At 43.7% G+C, this 23,909-nt stretch overlaps 1 long non-coding RNA gene across 6 annotated transcripts in view; it reads left to right on the forward strand.

The window, feature by feature from the left end:
- Window positions 1-4,940: 4,940 nt before the first annotated feature.
- LOC140739739 (uncharacterized) overlaps window positions 4,941-23,909 on the forward strand; it is a 28,587-nt gene continuing 9,618 nt past the window's right edge. Inside the window, exons 1-5 of one of the 6 annotated variants that reach the window (XR_012101729.1) lie at window positions 4,941-5,362; window positions 9,393-9,526; window positions 13,757-13,859; window positions 15,010-15,211; window positions 21,965-22,181. This is a non-coding gene — a long non-coding RNA (uncharacterized lncRNA). The remainder of the gene's footprint in view (window positions 5,363-9,392; window positions 9,527-13,756; window positions 13,860-15,009; window positions 15,212-21,964; window positions 22,182-23,909) is intronic. The other 5 variants (XR_012101728.1, XR_012101732.1, XR_012101730.1 and 2 more) reach the window with 5 other exon arrangements.

A 23,909-nucleotide genomic window follows, 5' to 3' on the forward strand; every position in this document is an offset into this window, starting at 1 on the left:
CCTCATTGAAATGCAAATACAAAATGGCAAAAAATTAAAATGAATTTACAACACAAAGCATTTTGCCTGTGTTACTTAGCTACAAGATAAATTGATTAAAGTAAAACTAATCTCCTGCTACCCAGAGAATCATGGCATTATTCATCGCTTAGATGATCCAGCATGTAAATGCAATTGCGAAAAAAGCAAGACAGCACCTCTACTTCCTTAGGCGTCCGTGGAGATTCGGCATGACATCTAAAACTTTGACAAACTTCTGTAGCTGTGCAGTGAAGGGAGCATTGATTACACCACGGCCTGATATGGAAACACCTTTGAACAGAAAATCCTACAAAAGGTAAAGGGTTCAGCCCAGTACATCATGGGTAAAGGCCTCCCGACCTTTGAGCACATCTGAATGAAATGCTGTCATAGGAAAGCAGCATCCATCATCAGAGATCCTCACCGCCCAGGCCGTGCCCTTTTCTCACAGCTGCCGTCAGGTAGAAGGTACAAGAGCCTCAGGACTCACACCACCAGATTCAAGAGCAGTTCCTCTTAACCATCAGGCTCTTGAACAAAAAAAGATAACTACACTCACTTGCCCGTTCATTGAGATGTTCCCACAACAAATGATCTCACTTTAAGGACTCTTAACCTTGTTATTCCATGTTCTCATTATTTATTGCTATTTATTTATATTTGCAGTTTGTTGTCTTCTGCACTCTGGTTGATCTTTCATTGATCCTGTTATGGTTACTATTCTATAGATTTGCTGAGTATGCCCACAGGAAAATCAATCTCGGGATTGTTTGTGGTGACATACAGAATGTGCAATCTGATAATAAATTTCCTTTGAACTTTGAAGAGTTACAGAGAAAGTGCAGTGCAAGGCAGACAGTAAGGTGCTAGACCATAACGAGGTAGATTATAGGGTCCAGACATCATTTTATAGTACAGGAGGACCATTCAATGGTCTTATAACCAAAGGAAGGAAGCCGTCTTTGAGCCTGACCGTGCGTGCTTTCCGGCTTTTGCACTCTTTGCCCGATGGGAGAGGGGAGAAGAGAGAACGTCTGGGGTGGGCATGCTCTTCGATTTACTGATACAGCAAGAAGTGCAGTAAAAACCAATTAAATCTGAATCTTCTGCTTTCAATAATCACTGATTTCAATAAAAAGACCACTAACCATATGAAGCCTGTTTGGATAACAGTGCTCCCACTTTATACCCACACCTCCCACTCACTAGAAATAAGAAGTTGTTAATCATAAGCTGGAACAATTTGATTCATACTGGGAAAAATGGTTTAACTACATAATGCCTCATAGGCCTGATTTTATTCTCACAAATCAATGAATCTGTTGTAAAAAAAAAGATCACTCCCTACTTGTACATAGTTCTTTCCTTTTGTTTGTTTTTTCTTTCCACTTTTTTCTATAAGTGTATACCCCAGATAAATACTTTGTGGAGATTTGTGATTTATGATTATATGATATATATGTACAATGTCTGAAATACATCTTATGGAAATGTTTGTTTGATGATGAACTTCAAGAAAAAAATAAATTACAAAAAAAAAAGAAATAAGAAGTTGATTGCCCATGTTGCTTTCCATGGATTGAATTGACTTCACTTCTTACATCCTTCACATACATGAGGAGTAAAAATCTTTACATTACGTCTTTATCTAAAAGTGCAATGTACAATCATAGTAATTTATAATAAATAGAACAGTCAATGTAACACAGGGTACACTCAAATCAGCGTGAGTTCATCAGTCTGATGGTCTGGTGGAAGAAGCTAGCCAGGAGCCTGTTGGTCCTGGCTTTTATGCTGCGGTAACACTTCCCGGATGGTAGCAGCTGGAATAGATTGTGGTTGGGGTGACTCAGGTCCCCAATGATCCTTCGGGCCCTTTTTACACACCTGTCTTTGTAAATGTCCTGAATCATGGGAAGTTCACAACTACAGATGCGCTGGGCTGTCCACACCACTCTCTGCAGAGTCCTGCGACTGAGGGAGGTACAGTTCCCATACCAGGCAGTGATGCAGCCAGTCAGGATGCTCTCAGTTGTGCCCCTGTAGAATTACGTTGAAGTTTGTGATACATCCTCATCATCATGATTGTTCTTGGCCAATTTTTCTACAGAAGGGGTTTGCCTGTGCCACTGTCTGGGCAGTGTCTTTACAAGACGGGTGAGCCCAGCCATTATCAATACTCTTCGGAGATTGTCTGCCTGGCGTCAGTGATCACATAATCAGGTCTTGTGATAAGCACCAGCTGCCCGTACCACCATCCACCACATAAGCCCTAATCATGGAGCTAAGCAGGCTGCACCTGGCCCAAGGGTGACCTGCAGGCTAGCAGAGGGAAGGAGACCCCTACGCCTCCTAGAGTCGTAACTCCACCCCACCACCCAATTATTCATTTATTTGTTTGTTTGTTCAATTTGTCGCCTTTTGTTTGTGTGTAGTTTTTCATTGATTCTATTGTATTACTTTATTTTCCTGTGAATGCCAGCAAGAAAATGGATCTCAAGGTAGCATATGGAGACATATACGTACTTATATAATAAATTTACTTTGAACTTTGTGATGTATGGGATCCTTTATATACCTCACTTTATATCCTGGGATTTTCTCCCTGTGACTAACCCACTTGCTTTTCCATTTACTATTTTCCTTTAAAGGTTTCAACCAAATAGATTTTCCAAATGTGAATTGTGTCAAATACTTTGAGAAATTTTTGGGAACTTCAGCCTTTAATTCCGTCCTTTTCTTTTTTGTCACTGACTGGGAATTTAACTGTACAAGTTCAAAACATTTCTCAGATTACTTCTCCCTGAAAAGTTGCCCGAACTCTGCCATCTCTGATATCAATCTGTCCCCAGAGCCGAGGTGTCTTTCTTTTAATGTGGTGATCAGGGTACAGTCCCAGGTGGAGAAGCCACCAGCAGAGGGCTATGGGCCGGGTGCAGGATGATGGCACAAAGCAGATTTGGCACTGTCAGGAAGGGCCAGAGGGCCAGTTTCTGTGCTGTAGGTTTCTATGCTCAGTGGCTACTTTATTAGGTAAACCTGTACTCCTGCTCATTAATGCAAATATCTAATCAGCCAATCATGTGGCAGCAACTCAGCACACAAAAGCATGCAGCCATGGTCAAGAGGTTCAGCTGTTATTCAGATCAAACATCAGAATGGGAAAGAATTGTGATCTAAGTGACTTTAACTGTGGAATGATTGCTGGTGCCAGATGGGGTGGATTGAATATCTCAGAAACCGCTGATTTCCTGGGATCTTCACACACAACAGACTCCAGAGTTTACAGAGAATGGAGTGAGAAACAAAAAACATCCAGTGAGTGGTTGTTTTGTGGGTGAAAATGCCTTGTTAATGAGAGAGGCCAGAGGAGAATGGCCAGGCTAGTTTGCACTGACAGGAGAGCGACAGTAACTCAAATAACCATGTGTTACAACAGTGGAGTGCAGAAGTGGATGGGCCACAGCAGCAGAAGAAGACCACAAACATACACTCAGTGGCCACTTTATTAGGTACAGGAGGTACCTCAGATCAGGAGGTTGTGTATGCTGGAGATGCCAAAGTAGTTCCAATTTAAGAAGGCACTGGTGATCCTCTGCGACTTCTGGCTGGTAGCTAACAAAACAAGGAAAGCAACTAAATACTTTATTAACAACACTTTCTCTGCCAAACGATCATCACAAATAATAGTCTGTAACTTCCCTTTGGACTTCAACGTGGCAGAACCGAGGCAAGGCAAGGCAGTGGACCTGTCACCAGGATCATGGAAAAGCATGAAAGATCAGGCACAGGCCAAATGGAAGTTGTGGGGTCTAGGCCCCAGAGCGTGTTGATGTTACTGAACACAATGTTATCATAGGCCAAACCGAGGCGGCCAAGTCCAGCGGTATCCACGTGGCAAGACCCACTGCTTGGACAGAGATTTACAGGCCAAACCGAGGCAGTGAAGTTCAGCACTCCCAAGCAGCCGAACAGGGCCAGATTGAAAAGGTCAGGGTGTAGGGGCCCGAGGCGTGGTTGGGGCCAGTTCAGATCGCTGCTCCGCAGCATTTACTCGGCTCTGCGTTGAACTATGAGACTCTCTTGAAGACTTCAGTTGAGAAACAATATTTGCTTGCGGTTATTGTTTCCAAGATTTTTTTTTCATTGCGCATTGGATGTTCGACAGTCTGCTTTTTTATGGGTTATTTTATTCTTTTATTTTTTATGGGTTCTTTTTATGGGCATGATGTGGTTTTTATTCTCTGCATGCTGAATGTTAGACATCCTTCTTTTATGGTGCTTTTTTCTAGGTGTTTCATGGCTGCCTGCTAGGAGAAGAATCTTGAGATTGTATAATGTATAAATACTTTGATAATAAATGTACTTTGAATTTGAGTTGATATGCAGTATAGTGTAGCAATCAGTGCAACATTATTACAGCTCAGAGTGCTGGAGTTTGGAGTTCAATTCCGCTGTCGTCCATAAGGAGTTTTAACATCCTCCCCATGAACGCGTGGGTTTCCCCAGGTGTTCCAGTTTCCTCCCATATGCCAAAGGTGTATCAGTTAGTAGGTTAATTGGTCATTGTAAATGGCCCTGTGATGACGCTGGGGTTAAATTGGTGAATTGCAGAACGGTGCGTCTCGGGGCTTGTTGGGCATTGTATCTCTAGATAAATAGATAGCTAGATGAATGAATGAATAAATAAATATATTCAAACCAGTGACCTACATCAGAAAAAAGACCTTCAGGAAATGAACAACCCAGATTGATTTATAGAGCAGGCACCAGTACGTTGTTCTGTGGCCAAATTTTCTTTCTTTGATTGGCAGATTGCTCCACGATTTAAAATACACAGGCCTGACTGAGTACATATTGCCTTACCACAAAACAAAAGTAAGTGGTATGCCCTGAGGACTCCACTAACAGTATACGAAGGAAACAATAAGGATGGTGATGATTCACAGCCCAAGGATACATTCATGTCCAACTGTAGTCCATTGTTCAAATGAACCATTAGATGCTTCAGAAAGTAGCAGGAACTCATCCAGAAGTTGTGGAAGGCTATAATGCTCTGTTACACAAAGGGCCTGAAGCATTGTTGAGGATTCCTACCGGCCTTCCCACAATCTCTTTGACCCACTCTCATCAGAAAGGAGGCACAGGAGTACGAGGACTAGGACTGTCAGACTGGGTAAGAGTCTTGGCCTGAAATGTCAAATATTTCTTCATTTCTATAGATGCTGCCTGACCTGCTGAGTTCCTCCCACGTTTTGTGTGTGTTGCTTTGAGTAACAGATTCTTCCCCCAAGCTGTGAGACTAATGAGTGGACTGCCACCACTGAGGTTTCATCACAAGGTCAGTCAGCTGCTTACTGTGTTTACCTATAGTGCATGCATTTTCAATTATATTGTATTAACTTATTTGTGGTAATAATTTGTTTTATGTGCTATGTGTTATATTCGTATTATGGGTGCACTATGGTCCAGAGGAATGGTTTTTAATTTGGTTGTACATATATACAGTCAGATGACAATAAACTGGAACTTGAACTTCACTCGTACTCAATGGAAAAGAAGCAGGTCTCTTAAATGAGGGGCTGCAAGATTACTGGTGATTAAAATGAAACATTAATTGATGAGGCATTGCAGTTCTGATATTGGGTAAAAATAAAATAGCGTCTTGCACAGCACTGTGTTTGTCAATGTAGAGTGGAGAGTGAGTTTGTAAATCTGACGGGAGCAAAGGATGTTGGGAATGATGAGGGTGGAGTGCCGCAGGAAGGGAGTGGGACAGGCGGCAGAGAAGGAGAGCCAGGGGCAAGTGGTGGCGCGGGTACAGACACACCCAACCCAGAGAAACAAGGTAAGGTAATTTGGTTCCAAACAATTGGTTTATTGCTCATTATAGACTGTCTCTCTGGTGCTTCCCATTCCCTCTCCTCTCCCTTCCCCTTTACCCAAACGTGATTCCCCTCTCCCTGCCCCCTTCCCACTCTCAGTCCACAATAGGGACCCATATCAGAATCAGGTTTATTGTCATTCACATATGTCATGAAATTTGTTTGCTTTTTTTGTGGCAGCAGTACAGTGCAATACATAAAATTACTACAGTACTGTGCAAAGGTTTAGGCACCCCAGCTATATACACACATATATATGTGTGCCTAAGACATTTGCGCAGTACTGTACATTTAAAAACTGGGAATACAGCTGGAGGAAATCTGTTCAAGAGGGAGGTGTGCAACATGAGAACAACCTCAGGATATTGGAGAGTTTCCTGACTGTTTTCATCATAGCTTGGTATGGAAACACCAATGCCCAGGAACGAAGACCTCTACAGAAAGTGATGGACATATCCCAGCCCATCACAGGAAAACGCCCCCCCCCCCAAATCAATGAGCATAGAGTGCCGCCACAAGAAAGCAGCATCCATTATCTAGGACCCCCAGCATCCAGGCCATGCTCTCTTTGTGCCACTACCATTGGGCAGGAGGTACAGGAGCCGTAGGTCTCATACTACCAAGCTATCACCCTTCAACCGTCAGGCTCCTGAACCAGAGTGGATAACTTCACTCACCTCAACACTAAACTGATTCCACAACCTATGGACTCACTTTCAAGGACTCTACCACTCATAGAACCACAGAACCATAGAACACTACAGCACAGTACCAGCCCTTCAGCTCTCCATGTTGTGCTGACCCATATAATCCTTTAAAAAAGTACTAAACCCACACTACCCCATAACCCTCTATTTTTCTTTCATCCATGTGCCTGTCCAAGAGGCTCTTAAATACCCCTAATGTTTTAGCCTCCACCACCATCCCTGGCAAGTCATCCCAGGCACTCACAACTCTCTGTGTAAAAAACTTACCCCTGATGTCTCCCCTAAACTTCCCTCCCTTAATGAGAACTCATGTTCTCAGTCTTTTTTTTAAATTTGCACAATTTGTCTTTCTTTTGCACATTGGTTGTTTGTCAGTCTTCGATAAATTCTATTGTATGTCTTTATTTTCCTGGAAATGCTTGCAAGAAAATGAATCTCAAGCTAGTCTATGGTAGTACATATGTACCTGCTTTGATAATAAACTTACTCTGACCTTGGTCATTTTTTGCACACCGAGGAGTTCAGGAAGCAATTACTCAACAGCACTGAGTGAACTGGGAACTCCACGGATACTTGGTTTCTCCTCTGTCTGGTGGTGGGGGCGGGGGGGGGGTACATTTGGCTCTGTAGACAACACCCAACAAGAACAAAGGTATTTGTGAAACAACAATGGCTCTTACGGCTAGTTTATTAACTTGCTTTTATTCAAAGATACAGCACAGTAACAGGCTCCTCAGGCCCGATGATCTGCTCCACCTATTCACACGCATGTGACCGTGAGAGTGAGGCCTCCGTTGTTCAGGGTTGACCGTAAGGTTGCGTCCTGGCTGCCTAGATACACAAGCCAGGTCAGTGCAATGTGGAGAGCAAGCTGTTGCCCATGTAGCAAGCTCCCCCTCTCCATGCATCTGTTGAACCCAAAGGAACGGCAGAGACCGATACGGTTTAGTACCAGCAGCAACGCAGGATTTGCCTCAGTGTTGAACTCAATGTAAGACCGCCTTAGGGATTCCAGCTCCAGATTTTTTCCCCTCTGGGTTTATCCTGAAGCTTTCCCCATGCATGGGTCTAGCTGCAAGGCAGCAGAGGTTTGAGATCAGAGTTTTCCTTCTCCTAGATGAGCTGCCAACCACAGCTGACAAGACCCATCTGCCCAAAGCAACTGGTTTAAAGGTGCCAGTAACCCGCTTTTGTCCCTTCTCCTGTCAGTAAAAATGGTTCCGCTGGGCTTGGTAGCTAAGCCACATGTGAAGGCCAGGAGCCGGGCTTGGTTGTCAGAGGCTATTTGAGGCACACGCAGTTGGGAGCATTTAATAGGTAGTGGGAGCTTGTCCTCACTACCAGCACACCCCAGCTGTAACAACCTTAAGGAACCAATCAACCTACTATTCTAAAGACAGGAGCAGACTTAGACCATCGAGTCTGCACTTCCATTCCATCATGGCTGATCCTGTATGTACTTGGAATGTGGAAGGAAACCGGAGCATCGAAGGAAAACATGGGGAAAAAAAACAAACTCCTTATAGACTGCAGTGGGAATTGAACCCAGGTCATTGGAACTGCAATAGCGTTCTGCTAACTGCTGCACTAGTATGCCACCCCTGGTGCTCTGGGGTTTGTGCCCAGCACACCACATGAGTAAGGTGCAGCCTTGAAGTGCTGTAGATCCACCCTCATCACAAGGACAATTGCCGTTCAGAAAGGTCACTCACTAATGCCTTTTCATGGAAGCTGACGTGGGCAATAAATTAAAGATTTAAAATATTGGAAGAGTCATAAAGCAATATGGCTTGTAGCTTTGAGCCAGGTCTAACGAGAAGCTGAGACAGGCCAATCAGATGACCTTGAACCAACAAAACTGAAACATCATAGACTGATCTGATAAGGAAAAGGGGGGATTTGGGGAGCACAAGCAGTAACAACTCTGTAGAGACCAACAATCGCACTTTGGAAATGTGGAGATCATACTGGGATCGAGAAGAACTTCGTTTTCCCGGGTATTACCTTTTCTCTTTGTCTGTTCATGGAGGGTCAGGGAAACCTAGTGAGTGTGCACACAGGCACTTAATAGTGTAAATTCCTGTGTGTGTTCCTTACACACTGCCTGGTAAACCACTGGCATTTAGTCTGCAATGAAGGTCATCTTTGGTGCTGCTCAGAGCTTCCTTCTTCATGTCAGTAGCTTCACTACTACTAGGCGTGCAAGTCCCAGGTGAGGACTCAGGAATACCGTCAACCTCAGATGTCGAAGGATTCTTCACTGCTGTTTCTGTCACAATTTTGTTTTCCAGTCCGGGTTGTTAGCTCTGAGTTGAACACCACCCCCGCCCCTCCCCCACCAACCAAACCTGGAGAACTGGTGGACCACTCCTAGTCTGGTAACTACCCTTTGACAGTTTTGACATTGGTGACCCTACCAAGAGCCAAAGCATAAGCCCTGACTCCTGCCAACGTCACTGTCTGGGTTGCTGAGACACACAAGCCTCCGAACAACAACAAGGTTGAGGTCCTTTTCGAGGATGTGTTTGTTAGCTGAGCTAATCAAGGTACCTATCAGTAAGTGGGTTTTGGTTCTCAATTTGATTCCCCAGATACGGGCTGATGTCATAAAAATGCTTCATAACGAGAGCCCACAGACTGATGTAGGAAATGGAAAATTATTATGCTATGTCGACATTCTGTTGAGGCAGAGCAGAAGAAATTTTAGCAATACTACTATCTACTCACAGATCTACACTTTTTCTTCAAGTGGTTAACATTGCATTGACTGTCTCCGCAGGCTTAAGCTCTACAAAGAAGGATTCATTTTAAAACATGTGCTTCTGTCTCAGGGAGACCACAGTAGCATAGCAGATAGCGTAACTCTGTTACAGCTCGGGCATCGAAGTTCAGAGTTCAGCTCTGCCACTGTCTGTAAGTACACCCTCCTCACAGAATGCTTGGTTTTCCTCCGGGAGCTCCAGTTCAGAATCAGGATCAGGTTCATTATCACCGGCATGTGTCGTGAAATTTGTTCACTCAGCAGCAGTTCAATGTAATACATAATATAGAAGATAAATAAATAAATTGCCATATACTTATATTGAATATATTAAAATCGTGCAAAAACAGAAATAATATATATTTAAAAACTGAGGTAGCATTCATGGGTTCTATGTCCATTTAGGGATCGATGGCAGAGGGGAAGAAGCTGTTCCTGAATCACTGAGTGTGTGTCTTCAGGCTTCTGTACCTCCTTCCTGATGGTAACAGTGAGAAAAGGGCATGCCCTGGGTGTTGGGGGTCCTTAATAATGGATGCTGCCTTTCTGAGACACTGCTCCTTAAAGATGTCTTGGATACTTTGTAGGCTAGTATCCCAGATGGAGCTGGCTAGATTTATAACCTTCTGCAGCTTTTTTCGGTCCTATGCAGTAGCCCCTCCATACCAGACAGTGATGAAGCCTGTCAGAATTCTCTCCACAGTACATCTATAGAAGTTTTTGAGTGTATTTATTGACATACCAAATCTCTTCAAACCCTAATGAAGTATAGCTGCTGTCTTGCCTTCTTTATAACTACATCAATATGTTGGGACCAAGTTAGATTCTCAGAGATCTTGACACCCAGGAACTTGAAACGGTTCACTTCCTTCACTTCTGATCCCTCTATGAGGATTGGTATGTGTTCCTTTGTCTTACCCTTCCTGAAGTCCACAATCAGCTCTTTCGTATTACTGATGTTGAGTGCATGGTTGTTGCTGCAACACCACTCCACTAGCTGGTATACCTCACTCCTGTTTTCCCTCTTGTCTCCACCTGAGCTTGTATTGTCAGCAAATTTATAGATGGTACTTGAGCTATGCCCGGCCACACAGTCATGGGTATAGAGAGAGTAGAGCAGTGGGCTAAGCATACACCACTGAGGTGTAACAGTGTAGGTTGCCAGCGAGGAGGATGTGTTATCACCGATCCACTCAGATTGTGGTCTTACAGTTAGGAAGTCAAGGATTCAATTGCAGAGGGAGGTACAGAGGCTCAGATTCTGCAACTTCTCAATCAAGATTGTGGGAACGATGGTGTTAAATGCTGAGCTATAGTCGATGAGAGGCATCCTGACGTAGGTGTTTGTGTTGTCCAGTTTCCTCCCGCATTCCAAAGATGCACCGGTTGGTAGGTTAACTGGTCACTGTAAATTGTCCCATAATTAGACTCAGGTTAAATCGATGGGTTGACACAGCTCGTTGGGCTGGAGGGGCCTGTTCCATGCTCTAACTCCGAATAAATAAATGAATATAAAAAAGTCAAATTGTCTACACCTGTACCTACACCTGGTCTTCTGCCCAGACATTCAGATGTGCTGAATGTTATTAAAGCAAGTTTTAATCAGAAAGAGCGAAGTGGGGAATAGGTCCACTCTACTTGCACACTTAGGAATAAGGGGAAGGGTGAGTACAATGGGAGGAGTACTTAAATTTTGGTTCCTCTTATCAGCCCCGTCTACTGCGGTGAAATAGGTGGGTTGCTGCACTGTGCGGCTCATTGGGCCAGAAGGACCTGTTCCACACTTTATCTCTAAATAAATATAAAAAAAGAAGAAATTAATCAGGCAACAGTCTGCCTCAGGGAGCACTTCTCCTCACCCTGATGTATTGAGCTGGGCAAGTTGGAAAAATCAATGATTCCATTGCCTGTGTTTAATGTTTGATGTTATCATTTATATTTATGCATCTTGGAATAAAGAAACCACGTTAATGTTCCATTATATTTCATTCGGCAGGCTAATTGTCCATTAGTGGCCCATTGAGGTTCAATGAGAGAGGAGAAAGCTATCAAGATTTAAGCTTTCATATCTGAAGAGGGTGGATATTTTTTCCATGATCCCCAGAATAATTAAAGTTAAATTAAATTTTAGCGCAGATAAAACTTCTGAAGTAAACATGTACATTATTGGAAACTCCATCATTAAGGACCCTCGACTTTTGGGACATGCTCTCTTACATAGAACATAGATCATAGAAATCTACAGAACATTACAGGCCCTTCGGCCCACAATGTTGTGCCGACCATGTAACCTATTCTAGAGACTGCCTAGAATTACCCTACCATATAGCCTTCTGTTTTTCTAAGTTCCATGTACCTATCTAAGAGTCTCTTAAAAGACCCTATTGTATCTGCCTCCACCACCATCGCCGGTAGTGCGTTCCGTGCACTCATCGCTCTCTGAATGAAAAGCTTAATTCTGACATCCCCCTTGTACCTACTTCCAAGCACCTTAAAACTATGCCCCCTCATGTTAGCCAGTTCAGCCATGGGAAAAAGCCTCTGGCTATTCACATGATCAATGCCTCTCATCATCTTATACACCTCTATCAGGTCACCTCTCATCCTCCGTCACTCTAAGGAGAAAAGTCCCAAGTTCACTCAAACTATTCTCATAAAGCACACTCTCCAGTCCAGGTAACATCCTTGTAAATCTCCTCTGCACTCTCTCTATAGTATCCACACCCTTCCTGTAGAGGGGGGCAACCAGAACTGAATACAGTATTCCAAGTGGGGTCTGACCAGGGTCTTATATAGCTGTAACATTACCTCAGGCTCTTGAACTCAATCCCATGGTTGATGAATGCCATCACACCACACACCTTCTTAACAACCTATGCAGCAGCTTTGAGTGTCCTATGAACACAAGCCCCAAGATCTCTCAGATCCTCCACACTGCCAAGAGTTTTACTATTGATTCTATATTCTGTCTTCAAATTTGACCTACCAAAATGAACCACTTCACACTTATCTGGGTTGAACTCCATCTGCCACATCTCAGCCCAGTTCTGCATCCTATCAATGTTCCACTGTAACCTCTGACAACTCTCCAGACTATCCTCAACACCCCCAACCTTCAAGTCATCAGCAAGCTTCTACTTCTTCATCCAGTTTATTTATAAAAATCAGAAAGAGGAGGGATCCCAGAACTGACCCCTGTATAACACCACTGATCATTGACCTCCATGCAGAATACAAACCACCTAGAACCACCCTTTGCCTTCTGTGGGCAAGACAATTCTGGATCCTTGGATCCCATGCCTCCTTACTTTCTGAATGAGCCTTGCATGGGGAACCTTATCAAATGCCTTACTGAAATCCATATACACTACATCCACTGTTCTACCTTCATCAGTGTGTTTTGTTACAAATAATTCAATTAGGCTCTTAAGGCACAACCTTCTCTTGACAAAGCCATGCTGATTCTTTATGTTCTATCTTCTACTTATTTATTTTTTAAAATATTAACTGTTGTAAAATACTGTATCTCATATTGAAACTTAAATAAACTGTTGACGATTCGGACCGAGACCATTCATCAGGACTATTGAAGAGTTCTAATGAAGGGTCTCCACCTGAAACATCAACTGTTTATTGCTCTCCATAGGTGTTGCCTGACCTGTTGAGTTCCTCAAACTGTTTATGTGTGTTACTCTGGGTTGGCAGGGTGGAGACATGTCTCTACCAAAGGAGGTGTAAGATGCTCCTTCCCTCCGCTAGTCTGCAAGGTGTAGCACCTGCTTAGCCCCCTGATCAGGGTCACATGAAGCCATGGGAGCAGGTGGTGGGTGGTCGTATGAGCAGCTGGTGCACATCACAAGTTTTGGTTATGTGACCACTGACACCAGACAGACAGTCTCTCAAGAGTATTGATAATGGCTGGGGTCACCCGCCTGGTAAAGACACTACCCCAGAAGAAGTCAATGGCAAGCCACTTTTGTAGAAAAATTTGCCAAGAACAATCATGATCATGAGACCAAGATTGCCCACATCGTAGGACACATGACATACTGATGATGTCACCTGACATGGCACATAATGATGATGATGATGTCTCTGGATTTCCAGCACCTGCAGAATATCTTGAAGTTATAGTATTTTTTATATTTTTTTGTATTTTTCAAAGCAGCACTGTACTGCTGCTTTAAATCAAAAAAAATCAATAAATACTTTGTCAGTGATATTAAACCTGATTCCAATTTTAATGCTGATTCTGAACTAATTTTAATTAGAGCTATCTCCCGTTGTTCGATCTGACTATGGACCCTGTTCCAACTTCATTGTTTCACTCAAAGTGAACTCAGCACTACAAGCGATTAAGTTACTGAAACTATTTTCACAAGACAGAATTCCGATCGCTTCTTCATTGCATCTGCATAATGACGGTGGCAGACCAGACACGAGGTTAAGGTCGTCATGACGACGTGTTTCTTGGTCTACCAGCAGGCAAGTTATTTTCTGTTGTTTCTCGGGTGTTAAAACTGGCTCATCACATCCAGTGATTATCCCTCGTCATGGTGCTCCCTCCCTCCCTCCCTCGGTATGAATCACAGTGTACTGGAGAACTGAATAGAAATCCGGAGGAAGGGTAATGGTGGGCAGTCCACCTTGTTGCTTCTAACAGCACGCTGTGTCACAGATCGGGAGCATATGCAGCTTCATGCCCGTGAGTCACCCAGCAGTGAGTTGTGAATCGTGCTTGGTGTTTGGAGAGGACGGCTGACAGTTAACTGTATGAAGTGTGCCTTCGTGCACTTCGGAGCAGGTGCTCCCCGGGGCATGACTCAGCTCCATTTTCAAAAGACAATAAGGCATAGGAGTAGGATTAGGCCATTCAGCCCATCGAGACTGCTCCACCATTCCATCATAGTTGATTTATTAACCCTCTCAACCCCATTCTCCTGTTTTCTCCCCATAACCTTTGACACCCTTACTAATCAAAAACCTATCAACCTCTGCTTTAAAGATACCCAACATCTTGGCCTTCACAGTGGCAATGAATTCCACAAATTTCCTGCTAAAGAAATTCCTCCTCATCTCTGTTCTAGTATGACAAAAATTTCATCAGTGTAGTACAAAGGGAAAAGGAAGTACAGAATGTGAAATATAGTGTTCTAGTCACTACAAAAGTGATTAAGATGCTGAGCTAGAACTGGAGTCAGCCGGGATAGACGAGATTGGCAGCATGGTAGCATCATGGCTGGCATAATGCTTTCTAGCGCCCGCGATCGGGATTCAATTCATGACATTGTCTGTAAGGAATTTGTACGATCTCCCCATGCTCTTTCCTCCGGGTACCCCAGTCTCCTCCCACATTCCAAAGACATAGCTCAGGATTGGTAAATCATGGACATGCTCTGTTGCCACCGGAAGCATGGCAACACTTGCAGGCTGCCCCCAGCACATCCTCAGATTGTGCTGGTTGTCGATGCAAATGACGTGCTTCACTGGATGATTTGATACACACGTGACAAATAAAGCTAATTTTTAATCTTTAACTTACATTGATTGCAGTTACAGAAATAGCGTAGCGTAAATACCAAGTGAACATATTATCAAATTACCATATACAACCCTGAGATCTGTTTCCTTTCAGGCATACAGAGTATATCGAAGAAACACAAAAGAATCAATGAAAGATTGCACCCAGCGAGGCAGCCGAACAACCAGTGTGCAAAAGACATCAAACTGAACAAAAACAAAAGAAAAAATAACAGTAAATAATAAGCAATGAATATCAAGAACATGAGATGAAGAGTCCTTGAAAGTCGTTGGTTGCGGGAACAGTTCAGTGATAGGTGAGTGAAGTTATCCCCTCAGGTTCAAGAGGCTGATGGTTGAGGGGGCAACAACTGTTCCGAATCTGGTGCTGTGAGTCCTGAGGCTCCTGTACTTTCTTCCTGATGGCAGCAGAGAGATGGCCTGAGTGGGGGGGGGGGGGGGGGGGGTAGTTTGGAGGTTCCTTGATGACGGATGTTACTTTCCTACAACAGCGCTCCGTGTAGATGTGCTCAATGGTGTGGAGGGCTTTACCTCTGACTGAGCAGTTCCCATGACTTTTTTTCAGGATTTTCCATTGCAACCAGTCAAAATACTCTCCACCAAACATCTATAGAAGTTTGTGGAAGTTTTAAATGTCATGCCAATTATTTCCAAACTTCTAAGGAAGAAGAGACTCCACCAGACTTCCTTCATAATGGTACTTCTGTACTGGGCCCAGGACAGATCCTCTGAAAAGACACCACCGAGGAACTAAAGTTGCTGACCCTCTCCACCTCTGATACCCCGGTGAGGACTGGCTCATGGACCTAATCATCAGCTCCTTGGTCTTGCTGATATTTAGTGAGAGGTGGTTGTTGTGGCTCCACTCAGCCAGGTGATTCATTACCACCTTTGATTCAGCTAACAACAGTGGTGTCATCAGCAAACTTGAACACAGCGTTGGAGCTGTGCATAGTCTCATCGTCATTAGTGGAAGGAAAGTAGAGTGGGGGCTAAGTAGACAAATAAGGTGCAAGAGCCATGACGAGGTAGATCGAGAGATCAAGAGTTCATCTTCATCATACAAGAGGTCTGTTCACGAATCCTATAGAAGCAAAATAGAAACTGTTTTCAAGCTTTTGTGTCTTCTGCCCAATGGAAGGAGGTAAAGAGTTAATGACTGGGGGTGGGAGGGTTTTTTGATTCTGTGCATTTCTTTCCAAGGCAGAGAGGAAGTGGAAGATGGCAAACCAAGATAATGAAGACATAAGTAGTACTCTGCCTGTAGAGACGTGCAACTGAAAGTTTGGTATATTCATCTCCCAGCTGTGTTGACAACAGTTGGCCAGTCTTTGTTAAGTATTCTTCTTCTTCAGCCTGTTGCAGCACAACAGCAGCACAACAGAGTCCTCTGTCCTGGGCCCGTTTTTCAAATACTCCCAAGGTGCAGCTCAACCATACATCCTATTGGCGAAGATTCTTCCTCTCCCAGGGATGAGGTCTTTGGAGCTTCCATTAGCATTTCTGTAGCTCTGGGTTTTTATGGGATGGGGTTGCTAGCCTCACGCCTAACCCTCCTCCTTTTGCAGCCGAATTTCAGAACCATCCATGGCGGAGATTTGCAAGTATAGTTTTTCATAAAATCTATTGTATTTCTTTGTTTTCACATAAATGCCTGCAGGAAAATGACTCTCTTGGCAGTATATGGTGACAAATCCTGCACCTACTTTGATAATAATTTACTCCGAACCTAGAACGAATTTCTGAGCACCATAAGTACATGACGATTCAGCAGATGTAGGTAGAGGCACAGTCTGCTTCCTGGCTTGTCTTCAAAGCATTACCAATGTACTCAGCGCAACAGGACCAGCTACAAACCTACTCCTTCCAAGTAGTCACTGACAGTCACGTTTATTCCAGCTCTCTCCCACAGGCATTGTGCTGTTCATGAAACTAACCTGTAGTCTTCCATGTAATGGTCTTTCCAATGTCTCTGGAGCGTAGCCTCGCTCTCGGGTCCCGGGACGTATGGCAAGTCCATTGTATTAAAAGAGCACGATTGATAGTTCTGGTATATTAAAGGTGGCAACACCAGTTCGATAGAATTATGCATTAGGGGAAAAGGCAGACAGATACCCAGGGAAGCAAGAGGATTATCTCATTAAATATATTTAAGACACTATTAGATAGATATTTGCATAACTGTGGATTTAAGGCTCATGGGGGAAAGGGAGGTAGGTGGAGCTGAGTCCACGGTCAGATCAGCCATGACCTTGCTGAACGGCGGAGGAGGCTCGACGGGCCAGATGGCTGACTGTAGTTGCGGTGGCCTTTGCTGGAGCGGATTCCGAGCTGAATTGAAGCGACAGAGCCCAGGGCCAAGAGCAGAAACTGAACTGATGCTCAGCCGATTGAAGTGCTGAGCCAGATTAAAAAGATCAAGGCGCCATGACTGAGGGCAAAGGACAAGCCAGTGTTCAGCTCACTACTCCATGAGGTTTTACTGACCAAAGTGCTGACCTGGCTCTGCAGCCACTGAGCTCCTGAACTGGTTGCAGCACTGGACTGGTTTTGTGGGCGGCAACACATTTTTGGGGAATCTGCAGTTCATGTTCTGTGTGTTATTTGTTTATTTTTTAATGTTTGCACAGTTTGTTCTTTTTCTTGCACACTGAGCGCCTGACAGTCTTTGCTGTGTGTGGTTTCCTGTGGATCCTATTATATTTCTTTGTTTTTGTTGCTGCCTGCAAGAAGCTGGATCTCAAGATTGTGTATGGTACAGGGTGGAGGTACATCTCTACCGAAGGAGGTGTGAGATGCTCCTTCCCTCCACTAGCCTGCACGTTACCCTTGGGCAAGGTGTAGCACCTGCTTAGCCCCCCACCCCCTCCAAATCAGGGTCACATGAAGCCCTGGGAGCAGGTGGTGAATGGTCATTTGAGAACCTGGTACACATCTCAAGTTCTGGTTATGCGACCACTGACACCAGGCAGACAATCTCTGAAGAGTATTGATAATGGCTGGAGTCACCCGTCTTGAAAAGACACTGCCCACAAGAAGGCAATGGCAAACCTCTTCTGCAGAAAAAATTGCCAAGAACAATTTTGGTCATGGACAGATGGAATTCCAAAATCGCCCATATCATACAACAGGGCACATAATGATGAAAACGTATATGGTATACATACTTTGATGATAAATGTACTTTAAATTTTGACTCCTGTTCCTATTTTTATGTTCTAATATGACAAGTAAAGGAGCTGCTTCCAGCTTCAGAGGTTGTACCAGTAAGTGGTTTATTGCTGTCACACTGTACTGAGGTAGACTGAAAATCTTTGTGTTCATTACCGTCCATTTGCCACCTCAGGGCATTGATCTGACACAAGGGGAAAGCAGTGAAAGGATGCTTCCTATAGTGCTTCTGTCACACAGAAAGCACAATGATCTTGAGTGGAGATGGTGAGGTAGAGCTGGAGTCATCACCTTACAGCCCAGTGTCAAAGAAGGTCCATTGAATTTCAAAAGCAGAATACACTGTAGCACACAGCCATTTAGCAAGCTAAAATCCATGTTATCCACTGACAAGTATCTGCAGATCCGAACTTGTAAGGTTGGCTCTCTGTTACTGAGTGTGTTGGTAAATGCAGTGTGGAGATACACCAGCTTCAGATGATGGAACCTGGAGCATCATATAAAGTTCTAGAGCAGGGGTCACCAATGGACCAATACCACTAAGGAAGAGAACTGAGGACCTCCAGGTTGGGAACCTCTTCACTAGAGGAACCAAAGGGCTCAGGCAGAGAATTGGAGGGAAATGGAAGTGGGTGTTTCTGGTCAAGATCCTTCACCAGGACTGGCGAGAAATAAAGGAGAATAGCAGGCATGAAAAAGTGAGGGAGGGGTGGAGCAAGAGCTGGCAGGTGACAGGTGGATCCAGGGGAGGGGGAGGTGATGCCAGAGATTGGAAAGTGATAGGTGGAAGTGACAAAGGGCTAAAGGTGATGGAATCTGACAGGAGAGTGCACATCAATGCATTGAGGAAGTACAGAGAAAAGCAATAATAGAATGCGAAAATAGTGTTACAGTTACTGAGAGAGTGCAGGTGGGTAGACAATAAGGTGCAAGATTGTGATGAGGTAGATTGTGAGGTCAGAAGTCCACCTTTCTGCACAATAATCTTACAACAGTTTGATAGAAATTGTCCTTGAGCCTGGCGGTGTGAGCTTTCACCCTTTTTTGTCCCACATTAAGTCCTTGATAATCTACAAGGAATGAAGGACACCCACTTCTCACAGATAACAAAAGAAATGGATGCCTTTAAGGGGACCAACAAGGACACTGACATTGTAATGACATACAGTTGTCAAGCTCTCTGTAGACATTACAGATAAAAGCTGTTGGCTTGTCACAAACTGGGAGTGGGCAGAAGACCCACCCCCATTCTCACATCCAGCTCAGGCTGCAGGCCCCAAACCAACCTAGGCTCTGGTCTCAGTGACCCAGTAAAACATACTGAGTACACAGATCCAGGAATAGTCCACAGAGCAAGAGTTTACAAACACATGGAGATTCCGCAGATGCCGGAGGTCTTGAGCAATGTGCACAAAATGATTCCGGGATTGAAAGGCTTGTCATATCAAGAGCATTCGATGGCTCTGGGCTTGTAACACTGGAACTCAGAAGAAGAAAGAGGGATCTCATTGAAGCCTGTTGAATGTTGAAAGGTCTCGACAGAGTGGATGTGGAGAGGGAGCCTAAGACCAGAGGACACAGAATCAGAATAGAGGGACGTCCATTTAGAATGGCGATAAGGAAGAATTTCTTTACATAGAGTGATTAATCTGTGGAATCTGTTACCATAGGCAACAATGGAGGCCAAGTCATTGGGTATGTTTAAGATATATCTTGATTAGTCAGGGCACAAAAGGATACAGGGAGAAGGCAGGAAGAAGAGATTGGGGCTGAGGGGGAATTGGATCAGCCATGATAAAAATGGCAGAGCAGGCTTGATGGGCCAAATGGCTTAATTCTGCTCCTATATCTTGTGGTCTTATGGTCTAAACTACAAGATAAACTTTTCAAGTCAGGCAGCATCTATAGAGTGGAGTAAACAGTCAAAATTTCTGGCTGAGACGGTTCAACAGAACCAGAAAGTAAGATACAGAAGCCAGAATAAGAAGGTGTGGGGGGTGGGGAAGAGAAATACAAGCTAGCAGGCATGTGCAGCAGATAACAAAAACTTATTATATTCCAATCTTAGTACATTTTGTGACAACAAATCTCAATTTGAATAGACAGTCACTAGTTACTAAGGTAAGAACACGCTGGAATTTTAAGTAGGTAATATATTTCCAACAGTAAGTCATCTGGGAACTTGTGAGTAATGCAGTATGTGTAACTATCAGGAGCTGAATAACCACAATTTGTAACTCCCAAGTCAGTTAATTATATACCAGAGTATATTTTGAAGTGCACAGATGCAAATTCCATTGTGTAATAATGCAGCTACTCACCAGGATAAAATTGACTAACAGACTGGGACAAGCATCAGCACATCACAATATTCTGAAAATGTTAGCTTTAATTTCAAATGGACTAGAATATAAAAGCAAGGATGCAACACTGAGGCTTTACAAGGCATTGGTTAGATCGCACTCGGAGTATTGTGAGCAGTTTTGGGTCCCTTATCCAAGTAAGGATGTGCTGGCATTGGAGAGGATTCAGAGGAGATTCATGAAAATTATCCTGGGAATGAAAGGGTTAATGTATGAGGAATGTTTGATAGCTCGGGGTCTGTACTCACTGGAATTTAGAAGAATGAGGGGGGATCTCATTGGAACCTACCAAATATTGAAAGGCCTAGAAAGAGTGGATGTGGAGAGGATGTTTGCTATAGTGGGAGAGTCTAAGATCAGAGGGCACAACCTCAGAATTGTTGTAAAGGACACCCTTTACAACAATGATGAGGAGGAATTTCTTTAGGCTGAGGGTGGTAAATCTGTAGAATTCTTTGTCACAGATGGCTGTGGAGGCCAAGTCATTGGGTATATTTAAGGCAAAGATTGGTGGAAGGAGAAGGCAGGAGAGTGAGGGCTGAGAAGGATCATAAACCAGTCATTATGGAATGGCAAGGAAGACTGGATGGGCTGAATGGCCTAATTCAGCTCCTGTGCTTTATGGTCAATAGACATGAAGAAAGCATAAACTAAGATAACAAAATAACATCAGGCTCAGAACTTTCAAATATCAGTAGAGGGGTAAGTGAGTTGAAGTGTGTATATGGTTATGGCATGGGTTCAGAGGGAGGTGCTGTTGAATTGTGCTCCTATTGGGCATCTGTAGGTGATACACATTGCATCAACATGACAGAGGGCAAGGATAACAGCAGTGTGGGCACTAATCAAATGAACATCTCTCTCCTGCCCTGAGATGTTCCAGTGATACTCAGCCAATTGAGGGTGTAGAGTATTTCTTCACATCCCTGACCTTTGGCTTGTGGATGATGGAGAAAATCTGGGGGAAAAGAGAAGGGCCTGTGATTTATTATCTTTCTCAATCCTCCTCTCCTGTCTTCTCCCCATAATCTTTGAATCCCTTAGTAAACAAGAACCCATCAATCTTCCGTTTAAATATATCCAATGACTTGGCATCCACAGTTGTCCGTTGCAATGAGTTCCACAGATTCACCCCTGGCTAAAGAAATTCCTTCTCATCCCTGTTCTGAAGGGCCATCCTGCTATCCTGAGGCTGTGACTTGTGGTTCTAGACTCCCCCACTACGTCCACTCTGTCTAGCTCTTTCAATATTCGTCGGGTTTCATGTTCAGTGAGACACCAAGCGAAACAAAGAAATGGTGAGAACCAGAGTTTCCTGATAATTTTCAAGCTGAACTTGTAAGTTCAAGGAGTAAGCATTTAAATAGAATTCTGTTCTGTTTAATGGCAGAATGAGAGGGGATGAAAAATTCTTTGTTCTCTGATGATAATCAAATACAGAAGCTGAATAACTGAACACAATGTGAATATAAGGAGTGGTGTCCTAATAAGAAGTTTCTGGATGTTTATTTTTAGAATAAAAACCCAGTGAAAGCTGTAGGGAAGCAGACGTCGACTTGAGCGTCAAGGACATCTTCAAAAGGTCATTCCTCAAGAAGGCAATATCCATCACTAAGGACACCTGTCACCCAGGACGTGCCCTCTTCTCATTGCTACCATCAACGAGGAGCTACAGGAGCCTGGAGACACACACTCAACGTTTCAGGAACAGCTTCTTCCCCTCCACCGTCAGGTTTCGGAACGGACAATGAACCCATGTTCACTACTGCATGTTTTTTTTTCATTTCTTTAATATCTTTTGCACTACTTGTTTAATTTATTATATATATTGCTTATTGTAATTTATAGTTTTTTTAATATCATGTATTGTAATGTACTGCTGCCACAAAACAAATTTCACGAAATACTGTACACCAGTAACATTCAGGTTCTGAGTAAACACTGCTTGTGCCAGCTGGGATCTGAAAAGTTATCCAGATATAGAACATAGAATAGTACAGCACATTACAGGCCCTTCGGCCCACAATGTTGTGCCGACCCTCAAACCCTGCCTCCCATATAACCCCCCACCTTAAATTCCTCCATATACCTGTCTAGTAGTCTCTTAAACTTCACTAGTGTGTCTGCCTCCACCACTGACTCAGGCAGTGCATTCCACGCACCAACCACTCTCTGAGTGAAAAACCTTCCTCTAATATCCCCCTTGAACTTCCCTCCCCTTACCTTAAAGCCATCTCCTCTTGTACTGAGCAGTGGTGCCCTGGGGAAGAGGTGCTGGCTGTCCACTCTGTCTATTCCTCTTAATCTCTTATACACCTCTATCATGTCCGCCCTCATCCTCCTTCTCTCCAAAGAGTAAAGCCCTAGCTCCCTTAATCTCTGATCATAATCCATACTCTCTAAACCAGGCAGCATCCTGGTAAATCTCCTCTGTACCCTTTCTAATGCTTCTACATCGTTCCATATCTTCCACATCCAGAAAGTCCTCTGGAAAAATAACTGATATTTAGAATGGCGCAGTAACGTAGCTGTTAGTGGTATGCTTTACAGCACCAGCGATCGAGTTCAATTCCCTCCGCTGATTGTGCAGAGATAATTTACAAGGATGTTGCTTGCCAGGACTTGAGGACCTGAGTTATAGTGAAAGGTTGAATAGATTAGAATTTTAATCCCTGGGGCAGAGGAGAATGAAGGGAGATTTGATACAGAATTATGAGGGGTATAGAGAGGGTAAATGTCAGAATTTTAAACACACTACCTGAGGAAGTGGTGGAAAATGGTTGTCTCACAATATTCAAGAAATATTCAGGCAAATGCTTAAATTGCTATGGCATGGAAGCTAAGTAGTAGCAAGTGGGAATAGTATATGCTCAGTGGCCACTTTATTAGGTACACCTGTACACCTGCTCGTTAATATAAATATCTAATCAGCCAACTACATGGCAGCAACTCAATGCATAAAAGCATGAGACCTGATCAAAAGATTAATTTGATGTTCAGACCGAACATCAGAATGGAGAAGAAATGTGATCTAAGTGACTTTGACTGTGGAATGATTGTTGGTGCCAGACAGGGTGGTTTGAGTATCTCAGAAACTGCTCTCTAGAGCTTACAGAGAATGGTGCAGAAAACATTTTTAAAAACTTCCAGTGAGCAACAGTTCTGTGGAAGATAACATCATGTCAATGAGAGAGGTCAGAGGAGAACAGCCAGACAGGTTCAATCCGACAGGAAGACTTTAGAAACTCAAATAATCATGTGTGACAACAGTGATGTGCAGAAGAGCCTTTCTGAATGCACAACACGACAAACCTTGAAGAGTGTAGGAATAAGACCGTGAAGATACACTCCATGGCCACTTTATTAGGTACAGGAAGTTCCAATTAAAGGGGCCACTGAGTGTAGATAGGTACCTGAAGTACTGCATGGGAATGTGGGCTGAGGGGCCTGTTCAGTGCTG

Source organism: Hemitrygon akajei, chromosome 16 (genome assembly GCF_048418815.1).
Source record: "Hemitrygon akajei chromosome 16, sHemAka1.3, whole genome shotgun sequence".
In the NCBI taxonomy this organism is placed as follows: Eukaryota; Metazoa; Chordata; class Chondrichthyes; order Myliobatiformes; family Dasyatidae; genus Hemitrygon; species Hemitrygon akajei.